Consider the following 14,072-nt stretch of genomic DNA (forward strand, 5'->3'; position numbering starts at 1 on the left):
CTCCCACCCTGTAAGCACCTGGTGGAGGTCAATGGAGAAAAACCTGAAAGTGGGTGTGAACTCCCATTAACTGTCTTCAGTTCCCAGAGATTCTACATTATCACACTGGTCTATTCTCAGCCTTTAAAAATTCTTTTAAAATGTTAGGTACATTTTCTTACCTGCTTATATTACAGCCTTGTCCTCATCCTCTGCATCGGTGGTTCAGTTCTCATGTCCCAAAGAGCAAAGAAATTATAAATCTGTAAGTCAGAATGTATTTGTATAAAATAATAATGTATAGTTTATTGGAATTCTAAAAATCAAGATAGAACTAAAATATTGGATGACAGTAGCATATAGGCCAGGACGGGGCTAATTAGAATTAAAGTTTTCTAAGGTTTTTTGCACTGTTCACAGGGGGGCAAAAATTTGACATTTAGGTTTTTAAAAAATTAAAATGTATGTTAAAATCTTCAGTAAGTATTTCAAAAGTGGATTATTATAATTTGAAAACTCATTAAGTGAAATGCTGTGAGAAAAAAAAATTGCAATCAATCCCAAGAAATGCAGTACAGGAGAAAAAATGAAAGATTATAAAAGTTGGCAAGGATGTGGTGAAAGGGGAACCCTTGTACTCTGTTGGTGAGAATATAAATTAGTACAGCCTCTATGGAGAATAGTATGGATTTTTCCCAAAACTCTAAAAATAGAACTACCATATGGCCTAGCAATTCTACTTCTGGATATATAACGGGAATTCAGTATATAGAAAAGATATCTGCACTCCCATGTTTATTGCAGCACTATTTACAATAGCCAAGATATGAAATCAACCTAAGTGTCCATCAGCAGATGACTGGATAAAGAAATTGTGGTACATGTGTACAGTGGAATATTATATAGCCATAAAAAAGAATGAAAGCCTGTCATTTGTAATAACATGGATGGAACTAGAGGACATTATGTTAAGTGAAATAAGCCAGGCACAGAAAGACAAATTTCACATATTCTCATATGTGGGACCCAAGAGTTTAGTCTAAAAAATTGAACTTATGGAGACAGAAAGTAGAATGATGGTTACCAGGGGCTAGGAAGGGTAGTGAGGAGGGGCAGATAACTTGAGAATGGTTAATGGGTGCAAAAATACAGTTAGATAGAATGAATAAGAAGATCTCGTATTTGGTAGCACAATAAGGTGACTATAGTTAACAATAATTTATTGTATACTTTAGAATAACTAAAAGAGTAGAATTGGAATGTTCCTAACACAAAGAAATGATAAATGCTTGAGGTGATGGATGCCCCAGTTACTCTGATTTGGTCATTACACATGGTATGCCTGTATCAAAACATCACATGTACCCTATAATGTACAATTATTATGTACCTATAATAATTAAAAATAAAATTATAAAAGAAAAAGGACAAATAGCTCAGAAGATCATGATTGAAAAAAATTTAAATATGTCAATAATTGCAATAGATGTATATATAGATATAATTAACTAGTAAAAAGACTAGATTAGAAAGAAATGAAACACAGAAATATGCTATTTCCCAAGATTGCATATAAAACATAAGGATAGAGAAGATTGAAGATAAAATTATGGAAAAACCGTAAAAGGTAAACCTCTTCCCCAAATGACATAACTATATTAATATCAGGTTTTAAGGTAATGCTTTAAAAACAATTACTAGAAATCTAATCATTGCCTAAAGTTAAATTTTTCAATTTAATTGGAAATTATAAATTTTAAAAATTATATGTGCCTATCATGGCCTCAAAATATATAAAGCAAAAATTGATAGAATAACATTGAGAGATTAACAATTTCATCTATATAATGGGAACTTTAAAATTCTTCTGCCAGTAATTGATAGAGTTTACTGAAAATTAAAGCCATAGCATATTTGAAAAATGTCATAAACAAGCTGGATCTAATGAATATATATGGACCTTCAGCACCTGGAGAATACACACTCTTTTGAAACACACATGGGACATTTTAAAAAAATGACTAAGTATTTGATAATAAAACAAGTTCCAACTAACTCCAAAGGATAATCTCATAAATTAATTTCCCTGTTTTCATTGTGATTAAATTTTTTAAAAATTTTAATTAAAAACATAAAAATAGAGATTTCTAGTTCCAACTATAATGGAATAGCTTGTATCATATTAAGGCTATCTTGAAAAATTAAAGACAACTGTTTGAAAACATTAGAGAATAATAAATATGCTCATTAGAATTTGAGGATTTATGTTCTGTGAGGGAAACTAAATCCACTCGAGTAGGCTCCACTTTCACTTAGATTTTTCTCTGAGAATATTTGCCCATTCAAGGAATGCCCATTCAAGGAATGTAGGCAGAAAACAAAAATCTAAATGAAGACAGAAGTTGGAGTTTAGGAATGCCAACTTGGCTGGGATTTGAAGGGAAAAATCTCAGAAAACAGGAAAGCAAAAATAACTGATGCTGAAATTCTGCATGCAATTTTCTCTCTAAGTGTTGTCTGACTCCTAAACTATAATGCACATGTGTAGGGAAAGCCTTAAAGAAAAACAGAAGAACCTAAGTAGTTGAGCAGAGATTTCAGCAATTGCATGGTACAGTGGGGACAGAAATTGGAATTCAATCCTCATCGAGATGAAAGGACTTTGTTAAATAATCTGGGCTTTCAATTGAGCTCTAAAAGGGTCATGTCCTAGAAGTAATGGCTATATCTCAGATAAAGAACAAAGCTGAATTTAAATAATAATAATAACAAAGCCTAGAGATTAAGGTATCTGTTAATACTCTATCTGCCTGTCATATGAGATCTTAATTGTCCTTGAAAGAATACCTCATCAAGAATTGCTACAATTTTTCATATGTTAATATCTGATATTCTATCAAAAACTGTGACAGATGCTACAAAAGAGGAGCAAATTACCCTGAAAAGAAAAAATCAATATAAGAACAGACAACAGAAACAGACCACAGTGATTCAGATATTAGACGAGAAAAAAGCTCAAAAATATTTATAAAAATACTAAAAAGTTCAACACTCAACAGTATAAAATTTATAATGTCTGACATCTAATAAAAAATTACCAAGACTGCAAACAAGCAGGAAAGTAAGACCCATAATGTTGGGCAATTTTAATTAATCAAATGGGCCCAGACTCCCTAATCAAAACAAACAGAAATTATCAGATTCATCAGTTTGGATGGAAAAGTATTATATGACCCAACTATGTGATACCTAGAAGGTATATAAATATAAAAACACATGTAGGTTAAAAGTAAAAGGATAAGCCTTCTAAGATATCCTATAATACATACATCTCCTTTTGTTTGTTGTCTCACTCCCCTCATTAGAAGATCAGTTCCTTGAGTTGAAGGATTCTATTTTAGGTACTTTAGAGGATAGGCACTTTGAAGAGTACTTACTAAAAATGAGATCCCAATAAACATGGGACTTCCATTCACGTTTTGTAGTAACTAGGTAGCACTCATCCCCTTTTCAACTTGAGAGTGGAGAGAAAATCATAGAAAGGAAGGAGCTGGAGAAAGCGCAACTTTAAATTTATATACAAAGTCTAAAAGTTTTTAAGAACTGAACTGTTGTGCAAATAAAAAGTACGTTTTAGATTGGCTTCTGGTTAGCACACAGTAGAGCAGATGAGAATAGCATGGCAAAGGCTTTGAAAAGATATTTGAACTATAGCTCATAAAAGTAGACAATGAAATGCATGCTAAACCTAAATAACTTGGATATCTGCTAAAAAAAAAAAAGATCTAAATAGAAACTAAGGCTTGTAACTTAATACAACAAATGTCTATAAAATTACTGATTATACAAAAAAACAGGAAAACAGTTGAGAGAGAAAAGACAATCAGCAGATGCCAACACCAAGATGACATGGATATTGAAATTATTTGACTAAAATTTTAAAGCAGCTATCATAAAAATGAATAATTAGGAACACTCTTGAAACAGATTTTAAAAATGGAAAGTCTCAGAAAATAAATAGAAAATATAAAAAAGAATCAAATGGAAAATTTAGAACTGAAAAACAAAATAAATTAAAAAGTCACTGGATAGGCTTAATAGGAAAATGGAAATCACACAGGAAACACATTAAACTTGAATATAGATCAATAAAAATCATTCAGTCTGAGCAGTGGACAGAAAGACTGTTGGGAAAAAAATGAATGGAATCTCAGAGACCTGTGAGACAATAACATAAAATCTAACATTTGTACCATCAGAATCCTAGAAGAAAAAAGAAAAGTGTATGGAATTGAAACTTTTTTTGAAAAAGTAATGGTGGAAAACTTCCCAAATCTGGTAAAGGAAATTAACTACAGATTCAAGAAGCTGAGTGAGCCACAAATGATAAGTCCAATGAAATCCATTCCTAGACAACGATAATCAGACTCCTGAAAACTAAAGACATAATACTGAAACATTCAGAGAGAAACTCCTCAAAGGTACATGACAGATTGACTACAGGGCAAAACCAAATCAAATAATGGTAGAATTCTCACCAGAAACCACAGGGGTTAGGAGGAAGTGGCAAAATATTTTCCAATTGCTAGAAGAGAAGAACTATCAACCCAGAATTCTATATATAACAAAAATATCTTTCAGGAATAAAGTTGAATAAAAACATTCTCAGTGTGAACTAAAATAAAATCTTAAGACCCCTTGCCAACTGAATGGATTCCCTCTTTGACAAGAACAACCTCCTCTTCTCCCCCAAAATAAAAAACCCTTAAAGCTGAGTTGCTGTCCATGAGGAGAAGGGAGGTCAGACACATATAGTTATGCCCTGTCCCTTTTGGAGTTATTCTTTGTAAGAGTAGGACAAAAAGTGATTAACAAGCCTAAGGCCATGTAAGCCGAAGATTAAACCACACCTGCAGGTCATTAATCTACATAACAGATCACTTGAGTCTTGGCATATGTCCAGTGGCATGTCTGTGATTAACAGACTTCTTTATCTTAACTTAAAACATCCCAAGCCTTTAGATAAAGCTTCATTTCTTTAACCAATTGCAATCAAACAATCTTTAAACTCACCTATAATGTGTAATCCCTTGCTTCAAGATGTACTGCCTTTTTGGGTCAAACCAATGTATGCCATCCACATATTGATTTATGACTTTATGTGTAATTCCTGTCTCCCTAAAATGCATAAAACTGAACTGTAACCCAACCATGGTGAGACCACTTGCTCAAGGCTTCTTGGGCATACTTCTCTGGGCCACGTTCACACATATTTGGCTCAGAATAAACCTCTTTAAATTATTTTACAGAGTTTGGGGTTTGTTCTGTTGACAAGATGGCCATCAGGATGGCCAACACTGGGTTCAGAGAAGACTCAGGAACCCCCTGAGTAGCCTGAACTCAGTGCCAGGTACCACTATGGTCCCCTTGGGCCCACTGACTCCAAGCTTCTCCTTAGGATGAAACTCATAAGTCCTCTTGAGCCCTGGAGCTCAAAATCTTTGTTGATGGTCCTGATTTATTCTGAGCTGTTGGTTCTTTTTCCAGGAAGTTGTTATTTGTAATCCTAATTTTGATTTGGAAGTGCATTCTAAAGGATTTTCTCCATTGCCTCTTCTTCCCAAATTTAATCTCAATTGGCTTTTCTGCACATTTGTGAAAGAAGAAACTGAACCATTCTGTTTATAGATAAATGACAGAGACTGAGTTTCTTAGCTCTGAAGAAAAAGGGCATTTTACTTCTCCAAGCTGAAAAGTGGCCCTGGGTGACCAGGGGTCTAAGTAGGAATGTCTGAGGTGACTCCCCATGACTCAAAGTGGCCCTATAGGGAGCCCCCAACAAAATGAATTAAAAGAAGGCTCATCCAGAAAATGTACATAAGAGCTGATCACTTAGTGTTTTGAGCCCTCTCTGAAGTGGTAGACTCCAAATAGACAAACTGAAGCATGTAAGAGGATGGGAAGGACTCGGTGGTGAAATACTGTGTAGTCCCATCCACAATCAGCACACTCTAATCCACTACACTAAACTCTAGACTACAGTTTGGTTCCTTCTTTTAAAGAAAAATGGGAAATAAATCCTCTAAAAATGAGGAAAGACAAGGAAAATGACCACTTTTGAGGATTCCAGTTGGTTTACGGCACCTCTACTTGCAAGTATTTGTATAAATGGAAAGGTTTGAAGGCATGCCAGATTTTCTAAGACTCCAGCTGGTTATGGCCAATCCTTGTGCATATGTTTTAACTGATGAGCTAATTACATAAGGAAAGTTCAGAGCTCAAATGGTCAACCTGCCATTATAAAGTTAAAATGTTGAGTCTCTTTAGCTCTCTCTCTATTCTATTTTTTTGCCTACACTGAACCTGATAATTTTTTCTAATGATGTTGAGATAAATTCAATGTTTATAGTATTATTAATTCAAGGCTACTTGGAGATCTTGCAGCCAGTTCTAGCTAAAATGTACACATTGAAAATTCATTTTAAACTGAAGAGAAAAAAAGAGGTAAAATAGGTTTTTAAAAATCAAACTGCCATGGAAACTACCCAAAACCTTGATCCACAGGCCTTATTAGATTACCCATCGGAGCAACTAAAGTTTAGCCATGTGAATAAGTTCCAATTTTGTCAGAAGTAATCTAGATTCAGTTATCTTGGAAACCAGTGAGTTTGTATTACTACCTCATGGCTAGAGTTCTGAGGTAAAAGCTATCAGAACTTTGTGTACGTGTGTATGTGTGTGTATGTGTTTAGTGAGTTTTGTGTATGTACATGTATTATATATTGTGTCTACATGGTACCAGACTGAATTATAAATGACAGAGCACTCATAAATTAATTAAATAAACTCAAACACTTTTCAAGTTCACATGAATTTTACAATGTTTGGTAAAAAAAGGTGAGTTAAAAAAATTATTATTGATACAGTAAAAATAAAAATGTCTTCAAATTGTCAGCATACATTTTTGCAAGGATTTGCTAGTCACTTTTATGTTTTTTAAGATATCAAGATTTTGACACAAAGGTTATAAAACTATAAACTCAGCCAAAAACATGATCTGTTCATGTTGTTTTTGATAAATAAGACTAATTTAATATTGTTGATTTAATGATAACAGCTAAATCTCTGGAGTTATTGACAAAAATACCCATGTGTTTACCTTTAAGGTCCTTACTTAGGTAAAAATGCAGACAAGCCTAAATAAAAATAAATGTCAGTAATTAAAATGAGTAAAACATCAAGTAAATAGGAGCACAAAAACAGAAACTTATGGTCAAAGGTTTATAAAGATATTTTGGTTTGGGGCTCTTAATCCTAGTTGTAGACACAATTTCTCCCACCAATTTCAATGTCTATGTATAGGTAAATGCCAATCTGTTTCTGACTCATTCTTTCTATCATCTGATATTAACAATACTGTTAGGGGTTGAAAGTTGCCCTAGGAGCTGTAGTTACAAGAGCTTAAACCAAATCAGAGGCTTCAGTTTCCCCCAACTCTTGATTTGTTCTACTTTTCGAGTACTAGCCAGTTATGTATACATTGTGTTGCCATAGCAAAGTCCTGTGCATAGGAAAATTTGAAAATCCCTAAACTGTTAATTTTTGTACAGTAATTTATTTAAAGATGAATGAGGTGGTTTTTCTTAGAATCCAAGGAAAACCTCAAAACAATCCTACTCTTTGGAAGTATTACATGTACTCAAGTTTACATTCAAGTTGGAAAATGGTTTGAGACTATTTAGATTAAAAATAGCTTAATCTCAATCCTCATGTAAAAAAATAAAAAAAAATGTTACAACTTTGTGCCATTGTTTGAGGTGCTAATGATTTGTATTGAAGGTTTGTTCAGTCTGCATTCAGGTTGATATCATGTTGATGGGGCTCAAAAAAAAGTACCTAAAATGAAGGCCTTGGAAACAAAAGTTCTCTGACCTTCACTTGTCCTCCTGCCTCTCAGTCCCATTCTTTCCTAAAACGAGCCATAGAAACCAGAATCCTTCTTTCCCAAGGCAGATCGTAAAAGACAGAACCACTTATCCAGAAAGGTATACATAAAACCTAAAATTATTTTATGTGAAAACTGGCCATAAAGTAGTTATCTGAACTGCTTGACTTCAAGACTCCCATTCCAGAAAGAGCCCTGCCCCACACCTCAAAGGAAGAAATGGGTGCTCAAAGAGGCCAAATAGAATCTGGCCAGAAAGGCCTTTCTGGGTTCCCCCACCCAGCCTGTTAGCATTAGATCATTACTCTTTTGTTCAATCATATTTCTATACTGCTGTCCAAACTTTGTTGAACGTAAGTATAAAAATAGACAATTTCCCCTGTATCTTTGAGTTTTCACTCTGAAGGCTCTCATGCATACATATTTAAATAGGTTTGTAATTTTACCTCCTAGTAATCAATCTGCCTTATGTCAGTGATTTTTCAGCAAACTTTTATGGGGGGAGGGGCCTTTGCTCCCTGCAGTTTGGCTAAATTTTGGGGGGGTGGGGTGAGGACAGGGACCTTTGATCCCTACAATGTCAACAGATTTTGTTTTGGGATGTTGGTCTTTTGGAAGGATCTAATTAGTTAACACTTTAAAACCCTATGTGTTCTAAAACTTCTACTGTATTTATAAAACTTAGAAGAGATGTTACATTGTTCAAAACAGCAAATCTTACTAGAATATATTTGTTTTCTTGGTAGGACTTTTTGAGTTTAAAAGTAGTAAATAAAACCATATTTTGATTCCTAGTCTATGTTATATATCTAATTCACAGAGTGTAAAAATGACTAACAGAAAATAACTTCCAACAATAACTAGGATCCAAGTAAACAACTTAGATAAAGAAATAAATTAAGTAAATTAGGTAAATGTAAATAGGATAAATGCTTACAAATAAAATTTTCATATAATTTAGAATCTATAAGTTTTGTTAAATTAAATAAAAGACACTCTTTAAATGACTGGGTCATTTCAAATTAACACAAAATTATATGAAAGCACATGTCTAACAATTATAAAATGGTTCTCATCTATAAGATACTGATATGTAATATTGAAGAAAATTAGAAATATTTTACCCCAAAATATGGCACCTTGACACACTGAATTGAATAAAGAAGGCTTCAGGTCTCTCTGACCTTCCCCTCCCATAACCCATTTACCAAAAAGGAGATTTAAAAAAAAAAAGGAACCAATAAGTAGGAAAGAGATGTAAAAAAAAAAAAAAGTTATGAATATATATTTTTGGTAAGAAAGGTTAAACAGAAAGGAAAATAATATTGTATGAGAAAGAATCTTGTATGGTAAATTTTTGTGCTAAAATAAAATAGTTATTTAAGAAAAAGGAAATTTAGGACAAAATAGAAAGCTTAAATATGTTGTAAATGGTCTATGCAAGTCATGATAAGCTTCATAGAAAGGAATTTATGAAGGGATTTTGTATGTGATCAAGTTGGCTATAATTAAAAAGAAAATTTTTTGATTAAAACGATAAAATTTTCTTAAAATATTAATTTGCCCTTAATGAAATTACATGATGTATTAATTTTAATTCTATAACCTGTCTTCCTTTTTTTAATCAAAAAAATTTTCAGACTTATATCTTGAAAGTTCAACTTCTATGTCTTGCTGATTTCAGCTTTTTCTCCACTTAAAAAGGCTAGGATGGTAATTCTCACCGTCAACTTTTCATTGCCTCCTGTAATTTTTTTTTTCCATCTGTTGTTATGGCCTGATGTGGTTTAGAAAAACAATGTTTTCCTCCAGACCCTAGACACACTCTTGTTGTGTCTGATTAATTAAAGCATCCTTTTCATTGGGTTTAACTTCCAAGTTACCTAAATGGGTTTCCCATAAAAACAAATAAAACAGCCCAGCTAAAGAAGGTTTTCCTTTATCTTTTGGATAACTGGCCTAAAAGAAACAAAGATTTTATTCTTTATCAAGATAAGCCCTGTGTTGTCTTCATTAGGTTTTTGACTAACTAGAAAAACTAAATTTTAAAAGGGTTAAAGTTTATACTCATATAACTTCCTATATCTCCTTTAAAATCTTTTTATAAATATCACTCTTGGGTTAAATAAACAACCATTATTCTACAGTGATTTGTGATTCTATTTTGAAAAATGTTTTAAACCTTTAATATTTGACAAACTTTTCAAAAACAAAATTCTAAATTCAGTCCTTTTAATCTCAAACTAGCTTTTTAATAATAGAGCCACTAAAAGTCCAAGAGAGACATATTAGGCTTATTTGATATGTTAAAAGCACATAGGAAATATTGTCAAATATGAAATGGTGTTTAACTGTTTTGGGGTTATATTTGTATAAATATATTATGAATATCTGTTCCAAAACTATATGAGATTCCTAAAATTCTAAGTGTCTTGGTATATGTTATCAATAATAATTATAATTATTATGCTAAATTGTTGTATGTTATAGAAATAACCAAATCTCCTTTGCATCTTTAACCATAGGTATTCTAAGACTTTTGTCATCCACAGACAATTATTATTTTACTTTGATTCTCCTCAAACGTCACTTTATAATTAGCTATGGTCTAGGATTTGCTTTTTTTAAGAAAAAGTCATGGAAAGAACTGAAATATTTTTTATGACTTTTTATGTAAAACATTAATGATTCTTTTTGTTTTATTTTCCAGAGTCAGGACAAATATTAAATAAATAGCAAAGTTTATTTGATATCTCTAGCACTTAAAAACTATTCAATCCATCTGGCCCCAACCTGTTCTCCATTGCCAACACCCTGCTGCTAAAACTGTAAACATCCTCCCTCTAGGCCCAGGGACTATAGCAGAAGAGGGGGCATATGAGATTGTAAGGTCTGATTTTGAGTGATAGAATTAGTTCAGACCCTCCAGATCAAGGATGGGCACATAGATGCTTAAACAGCTGACAAAATGAGGGATTTTGCCTTTTCAGGCCACATAATACAGGCATCCATCACAAACATAAAGAATTTCCCATTTTCCATAGACTTAAAAGAAAATTACAAGGAGGATAATAAGATACTTGGTGACAAAGCCTGGGTATAGTTGTTCCCAGTAATGGAGACTATAGTAAACAATATTAAAATGTATATTTCAAAATGATTAGAAGAGAGAATCCTGAATGTTCTCACCACAAAGAAATGATAACAGTTTTAGGTAATGAATATGCTAAATATCATTATTTTATCATTATACAATGTATACATGTATCAAAACATTACACTGTACCCCATATATGTGTACAATTATTATGTATCAATTAAAAACAAAATAATAATTTAAAAAAGTAGGCCGGGAGCGGTGGCTCACGCCTGTAATCCTAGCACTCTGGGAGGCCAAGGCAGGAGGATCGCTTGAGGTCAGGAGTTCGAGACCAACTTGAGCAAGAGTGAGACCCCCCCATCTCTACCAAAAATAGAAAGAAATGATCTGGACAGCTAAAAATATATATAGAAAAAAATTAGCCGGGCATGGTGGCACATGCCTGTAGTTCCAGCTACTCAGGAGGCTGAGGCAGAAGGATAGCTTGAGCCCAGGAGTTTGAGGTTGCTGTGAGCTAGGCTGACGCCATGGCACTCTAGCCTCGGGAACAGAGCAAGACTCTGTCTCAAAAAAAATAATAATAATTTTAAAAAGTAGAGATAATTCATCAATCAACCCAAAAGCTGGTTACTCAAAAAATATCAATGAAATTGATTAACTGCTAACAAAACAGAAAGAGAAAAAAAGAAAGAAGACACCGATTACCAATATCAGGCATGAAAGAGGAAATATCACTACAAAATCTGCAGATATTAAAAGGATATTAAGGGAACACTACCATCAGCCACACATACATAAATTTGACCACTTAGATGAAATGAATTAAAACTACAACCTAACAAAACTCATCAAAGATGAAACACATATCTGAAAAATCCCATAACTATCAAATAAATTAAAATGTATATTCAGTGGTTTTGAGGTGGAACGTTCTATAAATGTCAGGCCCATTTTTTCAAGAGTTCTGTTTAAGTCCATTATTTCTTTGTTTATTTTCTGTTTACAGGATCTGTCCTGTTCTGTCAGAGGGGTGAAGTCCCTGGCTTTTATGGTGTTGCTGTTTGTCCTTTTGTTTAGATCAGGTAGGATTTGCTTTATGAATCTGCGTGCACCTGAGTTAGATGCATAAATATTTAGAACTGTTATGTCTTCTTGTTGAATTATACCCTTCACCATTACATAGTGACCCTCTTTGTCTTTCATTACTTTTGTTGATTTGAAGGTGTGTCCTTATTCTCCACCTCAGTGGGGACAGGTCGGGGAGTGAGTCTGGGCAGAGCTGGGTTGGGTGAGCCTGCCCTCAAGCTCCACAAATACTGCCAGCAGGGGTCAAAGGTCTGTTCTCTGCTTCTGGGTAAAGCTACCAGGGAGGGGCTGAAATGGCCCCACTCAGTGGAAAAGTCTGTGTGTGGAGGTGGGGCTGTCTGAGACCTGCAGTCTGGAGCAGGCCTCGCTCCTTTCCACCCTCCCCTATTCCACGTTTTCTCCCGGGCCTCTGCCAGCAGGCAGGACCTCAAGCCAGTGGATCTCCCCTGGCTGTGATGCGGGCTGGGAGCTTCCCTGCCCAGGATCGCAGCAGGAGCTGGGTGCACGGCCCTCCCGTGGGAGGAGGGTTGCCCCTCAGGCACGCTGATCTGCCCCTGAAGGCACACACACCTCAGTCTCCTTCAAAATATCCCTTCTGTGCCCCCAGGCAATGCAATTGAGACCTCGGTGTAGGGACCTGGCCTGCAGGCCTGTCCCCTGGGCCCTGGAGATCAATCCCTCACCATGCCAGGAAGAGGAGTGCTGGTCTCAAGTCACCCACGGGGTGCCCAAGCTGGATAGATGTCTCTCCACCTCAGGATTTGTCCTGCTCTCCTGAAGTCACCAGGCAAGCAGCACCTGGGATGGCTGGCAGGTAGGGAGCTCACAGTATGGGTACCCCTCAGTCTGCTGTAGGGCCACAAAAGGAAAGGTCCCATTCCCTGAAAATGCCTCCAGGTGGTGGCTAAATTGTCTCTCTGTGCAGCCGCCGGTACGGAAGGGGAAGGGGAGAGTGAAGCAATATGGCGCCTGCCAATTGGCTTGGGTCTGAGGGCCGGGAGTTGCCCTGAGGGAGCTGGGAGCCTGTTGCCCTGTCCGCAAGAGGCTCACCGCTCACTGAGGGCAGGCTTCTCTGGGCTGGTGTTAGCAGGTCTCCAACCACTCAGGAGCCCAGAGATGCAGGGAGGGGAAATTTAACTGTTCCACTACCTTTGTCTGATCTCAAAGCCTCTCCGGCGTCTTTCTGCTTCCAGTTCTCCTCTGCAACTTCTTCCCGTGGAGTCTCCTGTAGTTTCAGGCACCCTTCCTTCCGAACCTCATCTGATCTATGTTTGTCTGCCTGTTTATTTTTTTTCACTTTCTTCTAAAATCTGTCTTTCTTGTTGAGACACTCTGACTGGTGGTTTTTCTCGTCCGCCATCTTCCCAATAGACTCCCAAGTGTTCTAATTTTTTTTTTTTTTTTTTTTCCTGAGACAGAGTCTCATTCCATTGCCCGGGCTAGAGTGCCGTGGCATCAGCCTACCTCACAGCAACCTCAAACTCCTGGGCTCAAGCAATCCTTCTCCTTCAGCCTCCCAAGTAGCTGGGACTATAGGCATGTGCCACCATGCCCAGCTAATTTTTTCTATATATTTTTAGTTGTCTGGCTAATTTCTTTCTATTTTCAGTAGAGACAGGATCTCACTCTTGCTCAGGCTGGTCTAGAACTCCTGACTTCGAGCGATCCTCCTGCCTTGGCCTCCCAGAGTGCTAGGATTACAGGCCAAGTGTTCTAATTTTAATTACACTTATATGAACACCAATGTTTCTTATATGTGTGCATTATGTCTACACGATCTCTCCTAGTTTTATCAGTATTGTTTGGTTTTTTATAATCTTTCCATGATTTAGCTCTGAAGCAATTATTTGGGCTTGGCCATATAACCCTGCAAATATTCATTCTGCAAATATCCATTTCATATACTGACAGAATATCTGACTGATACTATCAGATATTGAAATAATGACTGTCTCCTGCCTG

General features: G+C 35.6%; 1 protein-coding gene and 1 long non-coding RNA gene across 2 annotated transcripts in view; one reads left to right on the forward strand and one right to left on the reverse strand.

The window, feature by feature from the left end:
- Window positions 1–13,895, reverse strand: part of DYNC1I1 (dynein cytoplasmic 1 intermediate chain 1) — a 356,211-nt gene extending 342,316 nt beyond the window's left edge. The window contains exons 1-2 of the mRNA XM_069461330.1: window positions 13,260–13,895; window positions 162–242 (exon numbers count right to left, since the gene is read on the reverse strand). The gene's annotated coding sequence lies outside the window, so the exon portion shown is untranslated. The remainder of the gene's footprint in view (window positions 1–161; window positions 243–13,259) is intronic.
- The window catches only part of LOC138376817 (uncharacterized), a 35,271-nt gene continuing 33,243 nt past the window's right edge, over window positions 12,045–14,072 (forward strand). The window contains exon 1 of the long non-coding RNA XR_011231746.1: window positions 12,045–12,897. This is a non-coding gene — a long non-coding RNA (uncharacterized lncRNA). The remainder of the gene's footprint in view (window positions 12,898–14,072) is intronic.

Source organism: Eulemur rufifrons, chromosome 29 (assembly GCF_041146395.1).
Source record: "Eulemur rufifrons isolate Redbay chromosome 29, OSU_ERuf_1, whole genome shotgun sequence".
Lineage (NCBI taxonomy): Eukaryota > Metazoa > Chordata > Mammalia > Primates > Lemuridae > Eulemur > Eulemur rufifrons.